Source organism: Chenopodium album, chromosome 7, assembly GCF_948465745.1.
Source record: "Chenopodium album chromosome 7, dcCheAlbu1.1, whole genome shotgun sequence".
Taxonomy (NCBI): domain Eukaryota; kingdom Viridiplantae; phylum Streptophyta; class Magnoliopsida; order Caryophyllales; family Amaranthaceae; genus Chenopodium; species Chenopodium album.
In genome coordinates this window covers 38,004,932-38,012,168 of record NC_137840.1, presented here as the reverse complement: position 1 = coordinate 38,012,168, position 7,237 = coordinate 38,004,932, and the positions used below count along the sequence as shown (strand labels likewise).

Below are 7,237 nucleotides of genomic sequence, written 5' to 3'. Positions count from 1 at the left end.
ACACTCAAAAAGAAAACACCGGTAATTGAAGAAACTGAGACGGTTGATATCTCAAATGATTCAACCAATAAAAGAGAAGTTAAAATCGGACTAACACTTAATGAACAAGAAAGAACCGATTTAATTAACTTACTTAAAGAATTTATCTATGTATTTGCTTGGTCATACGAAGATATGCCAGGCATTAATAGAGAAATAACTCAAAACACTATACCACTAATTCCAGGAATGAAACCTGTAAAACAAAAGTTACGTCGAATGAAACCCGACGTAGCTCTTAAAATAAAATAAGAGGTCCAAAAACAAATAACTGCAGGTTTCATCAAGGTATCTAAATACCCTGAATGGGTTGCCAACGTCGTCCCAGTTCCGAAAAAAGATGGAAGGGTAAGAATGTGTGTCGACTATCGAGATCTAAATAAGGCAAGTCCAAAGGACGACTTCCCTTTACCACACATCGACATTCTGGTAGATAACACGACAAATCATGCGCTTCTCTCGTTCATGGACGGATACGCAGGTTACAATCAGATTCTCATGGCAGAAGAAGACATGGAGAAAACAACCTTTATAACACCATGAGGCAATTACTGCTACACGGTAATGCCATTCGAGTTGAAAAACGCGGGTACTACGTACCAACGTGCAGCAACTGCCTTACTCCATGACATGAAGCATAAAGAAGTCGAAAAATATGTCGACGACATGATTGTGAAATCAAAAGACCGTCCAGGCCATCAAGTAGCCTTAAGGAAATTTTTCAAAAGGTTAAGAAAATATAATATGAGGTTGAACCCATGTAAGTGTGCTTTTGGAGTCACCTCAGACAAGATTTTGGGTTATGTCATAAGTTCTAGAGGAATAGAGATAGACCCAACCAAGATCAAAGCAATCATGTCAATGCCACCGCCCAAAACCAAGAAACAGATTCGAGGATTTATTTGATGGTTGCAATACATATGTAGGTTCATATCAAAATTGACGACGATATGTAAACCAATCTTCAAAAAGCTTAAGAAGAATGTACTAGTGATATGGGATGACGAGTGTCAAAAAGCCTTTGAAAATATCAAAGCCTATCTCACAAATCCTCCCGTATTAGCACCAGCACTTCCCGGAATACCTCTTAGGTTGTATTTAACGGTTACCAAAGAGACAATGGGAGCTATGCTAGCACAAGAGGTAGAAGGCAAAGAAAACGCAATCTACTATATAAGCAAGAAGATGCTCGAATATGAAGAACGTTACACACCACTTGAGAAGTTGTGCCTCGCCTTGGTGTGGGCCACAACCAAGTTAAGACATTACATGCTAGTGCATACTGTCTTCGTAGTCTCCCCATTAGATCCACTCAAGTATCTATTCGAGAAATCTACACTCAATGGATGCATATCAAGATGGATAGTCAATTTAGCCCAGTTTGATGTAAGGTTTATGCCGCAAAAAGCTATCAAAGGATCTGTGGTGTCAGACTTTCTAGCAGACTTTCCAATAGAAGACTCGACGCCAATACAAGACAATGAATTTCCAGATGAAGACTTGATGGTTACTAAAGATGATACTTGGACCTTTTACTTTGACGGAGCCTCAAACCAAAAAGGATGTGGCGTTGGAGTATTACTAGTGTCACCTAAAGAAGAGCATGTCCCAATCTCCATAAAGCTTGACTTCGACGTTACCAACAACGCTGCCAAATACAAAGCATGTGTGGTAGGCCTTGAAACAGCTTTGGCATTGGGAGTAAAAAAGTTAAGGATATTCGAGACTCTTCATTAATCATCAATCAAATATCCAAAAGGTGGAAAGTAAGGAGTGAAAGTCTAGCCCCTTACCAAACCTATCTGGAAACTCTTACTGATCAGTTAGAGAAGGTAGAATACACATATCTACCTAGGGAAGAAAATCAATTTGTTGATGCCTTGGCAAGACTAGCCTCAATGGTTAGGATTCCTACGGAATTCGAGCAAATGCCGCTAACTATAGAGAAAAGGCAAAAACCAGCATACATCCAGGCTATAGAAGATGAAGAAATAGTCCAAGACGAAGAAGAAGAAGAAGAATCGTGGTACACGGATATACTTAATTATGTCACCAAAGGAGAATACCCTCCCCATGCTGACAAAAGAGAAAAACGAGCATTAAGACTCTTCGCTTCCCAATATGCACTCATAGACAACGAGCTACATAAAAGGGTACCTAAGGGTGGAGTGACATGTCCATTTTATATAGTAATTTACCCCCGTCCCTTGGTCATAATTAGTAGTGTTTCTGGCTCTTTCGAGCCACTTTTATTACTAATTGGTGTTTTCTAGTGTTTTTGTAGTCTTTGTTGAGTTTTGTAGGGAATTGCACCTTTGGAGCATTTTCTCGGGTTTTTCATGGAGCGACTACGGAAATTAGAAGAGCACGACCATCTTTGAAGCCCAAGGCCGGTAAGAGTTATCGAGCCGGTGATTAAGGGCTCGGTAATCGGGATATCGAGGTACTTGGACAGAGTATTCAAGACCTGAAGAGGAAATCTGGATTGGGCCGAGGAATCAAGTCCAATCGAATTCCAAGCCTCAAAGAGAAGCAAGGGCCCGATCGGGCAAGCTAGCACGATCGGGCGCGGCATGTATGGTGCTGGTGCATGGCCTATAGCGTGCCCGATCATGCGAGCATCTAGCTCGATCGGGCGACGCTGCTGAGGAGGAGCGCAAGGAAAAAGGCGCGCCCGATCGGGCGTGTGTTTTAGTTTAATTTTTGTTTTGAGGAATGTTTAAGTACGAATTATGTACGTAATTTTGGTTTACCTTCTTTTTTAGATTTTCTCTCTCTACTTAGGATATATATATCTCTCTTTCTCTCTCTGGACTCTTACTTTACTTTTTTAATTGTTTTCTTAGATTTTCTTTCTCTTAAACCTTTGTTCTTAATCTACTCCTAATTCCAGATTTATTTTGGTACCGATTTCTCTTCTCTTAATCTTAGTTGTTTATTTCATTCCTTTTCTCATGTCTTGTTTAATTAATATGTTTAGTTTAGATTTAATTATGTCTGAGTAGTTTAATTCTAGGGTTTATGGGGATCCATAATTAATATGAAGGGATAATTTGTTATTATTGATTATTGGCATTGCATGATAATTTCTTATTGAATTGTTTTAATTCTTTGCAATTAGATTATTAATGGAGCAGATGTAATTTCATTGTGAATGTTTAGCAATATTGAATTGATGAATCGAGCAGATGTTAATTTAATATTAAAGGCTATTTTTAATAGGAACTTAGATCTAGTAAATTGCGAGAGCCTGTTAGATCTATGTTGATTAATAAATTGCGAGAGCCTGTTAATCATGTTATTTGTGCAATGCTAATTATTAATTATAATGTTTTATCCCGGAATATTATTTATTGGTGAACCTGTGACCCTAGGCTTCCTTATTATTGTTTCTTTTCTCCCTAAACTTATTCTTCGTAGTATAGAATTTATTCCCAAAAATATTGGTTACTTAGATAATTTAGATTATAATAAATAATTAGGAGTAAAAAGACTTGTTTCCCTGTGGAGTTCGACCCTACTTCCCTATCTACTTTAGTTAGAGAATTTAGGAATTTACTTTTGATTAGGGGATACGACTTTACCCTGTCAAAATTTGGCGTCGTTGCCGGGGAAACGGTTTTATTTTTATTTCTGATTATTTTTGTAGTCTAGGTTATTTTTCTTTTTGAGGAAAATCTCATATTTGCTTCTAGTTTTTTTTGTTTATGCTCAGGTGTTCCAGATCAGGGTTCATCCAATTCAATTCTGAGATCGAACGTTCCTTCGATAGACAGAAAAATCTCTACAAGCAAATCCATGCGGATTCTGGTGATAATAATAATAATCACCACGATCCTCCAACTGGTTCTAGCGATTCAGAGGTATCATCAGACGCAGAATCAGAGATGGTGGTTCCGAAGAAGCTTAGTGATTACTCACAACCAAAGCTTTCAGATTTCCCACATCTCACTCCCACTGCAGCTCTTGATGGGGTTCAATTCGAAATTAAACCTCAATTTATAACGATGATAGAGAGGAAGAAATTTAGTGAAGCCAAGGGTGAAGACCCAAATCTTCACATTTTCGACTATTGTCAATATTGTAACACCATCAGGCAAGCCGGGGTCACTTAAGACCAAATCAGGGAGATTCTCTTTCCCTTCTCTTTAACTGGAAAAGCTAAATTGTGGTTTAATGGCTTAAATAGAACTGCACTTGGTATAACTAACTGGGAAACTCTTGTTTTGAATTTCTATAACAAGTATTATCCTGCAGAGAGAACAGCCGTACTACGGAGTGCGATTCAGAACTTTGCCCAAGAAGCCGATGAATCTTTATATGAGGCTTGGGAGAGGTTCAAGGACCTACAAATAGAATGCCCCCACCATAATTTAGCACAATGGTTGTTAATCAAAGCCTTTTACAATGGCATTGGAAATTCATCTAGAATAATTTTAGATTCTGCAGCTAGTGGGAGATTTATGAATCTTAACGTTGATGATGCAGGTCAGGTTATTGAAGATATGGCGATACATAATTCCCAATATAGGAATCCTAGAGGATTTGCTAACAAGGGGAAACATAGTGTTGACTCTGTATCCTTTTTGCAAGCTCAGCTGACCTCTATCTGCCAAAAATTAGATAATCTCAGCACTGCTAATGTAGCTAATGTTTTAGCGATTAATAATAATTCTAATGAGGCTTTTTGTGAAAATTGTGGTATTTTAGGTCATTGGGAACAAGATTGCAAGAGTTTCGTGGAGCAAGTTAATGTCTTTCAAGCTTATAGGCAGAATAACCCATACTCCAACACCTACAATCCTGGGTATCGGAATCATCCGTACCTTTCCTACCAGAGTACTAATGTTCAAAATCCACCACCACAAGAACCACAAGCGCCACAACAACAGCAGCAGAAATATTACCATCCCAATGCTGGCCAGAAGAACCAACCACAACAATCCTCCTCACCTTCTGACCCTTCTCTGATGGAAATTAGAGCAATGTTGGTTAATATGAAAAAGCACATGGAGAGTAGAGATGCAACAATTGATCAAATTCTAGCACATAATAAAATTGTAGATAATCAAATTGCGCAACTTTCCGCTACTCTGCAAGCCCGCCAACAGGGAGCTCTGCCGGCACAGCCGACCAGGCCTACGGATCAAGCATATGCAATTACTCTAAGGAGTGGTTAAAACTATGAAGGGCCCTCCATGCCCAGAGTTGATGAACCTGATTTATTAAATAATGCTAATCTTGATTCCGTTAAACCAAACAATGTAGTTGATAGCCCTGTAGGGCTAAAGGATAGCACTAATACATCTAATTCTACATTGCAAGATATAACTCTAGAGAAGGTGGCTACTCCAGATAAAAGCAATAATGCTCTAAAGCCAATTATCAAACTTCCATTCCCCAATCGTCACTTGAAGACAAAATTGGATAAGTAGTTTGGTAAGTTCCTGGAGATGGTAAAAGATTTGAAGGTAACAGCTCCCTTCACTGAATTAATCACACAAATTCCTTCATATGCAAAATTTATGAAAGAAATACTGACAAGGAAAAGGTCTATTAGTGAGGTAGAGACATTAGCTTTCACTGCAGAGTGTAGTGTGGTACTTCAAAATAAGTCTCCACCTAAATTAAAAGATCCGGGTAGTTTTTCTATCCCTTGTCATATAGGAAATCTAATGATTGATAATGCATTGTGTGATTTGGTGCTAGCGTTAGCGTCATGCCATTACCTGTGTGTTCCAAGTTAAATATGGGTAAATTAAAAGCTACCAATATAACTCTACAAATGGCCGACCGTTCTTCAAATACCCCTTAGGTGTTTTAGAGGATGTCCCCGTTAGAGTAGGTAAATTATTTTGGGTAGACCATTCCTTAATACCTATTGATTTTGTTGTTCTTGATATGGCTGAGGATGTGCAAACCCCAATTATTTTGGGTAGACCATTCCTTAACACTGCAGGAGCAATCATAGATGTGAGAAGTGGTAAGTTAACGCTATCAGTAGGGGATGATAAAGTTATTTTTAATCTTAATAATACCCCTAAAAGCTCCATGACTGAGGAGAAATGTTTTAGTGTTAATGTGGTTGAGAATTTTTCTAACAAGCCCCAAGCTCTTGAAAAAGATCCCTTGGAGGCGGTATCTTGTGTTGCATCCCATTCAGATGAGATAGACAAATGCCAGAAGGAAGTCGATGCAATAGAAAGAGCACTTTACACTATTGTTCTTGGTTTCGAGGATGAAAAGGTGGAACCGATCAAGCAAGTTGTGCAATTTGAGCCTACGGTAAGTTTTCCGCCAGATCGAGTTGCAAGTGTTGAATGCAAAGACAATTTGAAGCAATCCTCGATCAGAGAAGGATCTTTGGTGCATAGCATTAAAGACCCCCCCAGTCCAAGTCAAGGAAGATCCACCAGACAAAGTAAATTGGCGCCCCACAGTGTATGTCAGGAAGCCGCGTCGTAGCTTAAACATCGCTAGACCGGGTGAGAAACCGCCCAATCCAGCGTTCGGCCAAGGGTCCTAATTTTTGTACTTAGTAAGAAGGTCGTGCGGGACCTTGATAAACCAGCTCTTTGCGGGAGGCAACCCGTATTTCTTGCTTTCTAGACTAGTTTTCCTTTTTCTTTATTTTTATTTTTATTTTAGAGAGGCGAGGAGAGTGAAATTTTACCTTTTATAAGTGTTTTTGTACAGGTATAGGTTTGAGAGGTAAAGAGACTTAGAAAAATTTAAAGACGAAAAGAAATCGAAGAAGAACCTAAGAAAATCCGGCAAGGCACGGGCCCGATCGGACGGAGCTCGCCTGATCGGGCACGAAAGCGAGGAAAATTTTCAGCTCTTAATTCGCCCGATCGGGTGCGCAAATGGAGTTGGAAAATCGAGCTTAATTCGCCCAATCGGGCGAAGCTGCCCGATCGGGCGCACTTTTGTGGAAAATCGAGTGAAGGAAAAGATATGTCGGGTGAAGCTCGCCCGACCGGGCGAGTAAAAGGGTAAAATCGAACTTTGTTTTCGCGCCCGATCGGGCGGAGCTCGCCCGATCAGGCGCGCAACCAGACATCTGGAATCCCTTATTTTCGCCCGATCGGGCGAGGCTTGCCCGATCGGGCGCGCCTATTTTTGGTCGTCCCTTATATTCTTTTCCCTTCTTTCTTTCCTCACCTTCTTCTTCTTTCATCTTCTTCATTACTACTTT

At 39.7% G+C, this 7,237-nt stretch overlaps 1 non-coding gene across 1 annotated transcript; it reads right to left on the bottom strand.

Moving 5' to 3' along the window:
• Positions 1 to 4,307: 4,307 nt before the first annotated feature.
• On the bottom strand, positions 4,308 to 4,414 carry LOC145641220 (small nucleolar RNA R71). The gene has a single exon (XR_014115279.1). It is a non-coding gene; the product is annotated as a small nucleolar RNA R71 (small nucleolar RNA).
• Between the last annotated feature and the right edge of the window lie 2,823 nt (positions 4,415 to 7,237).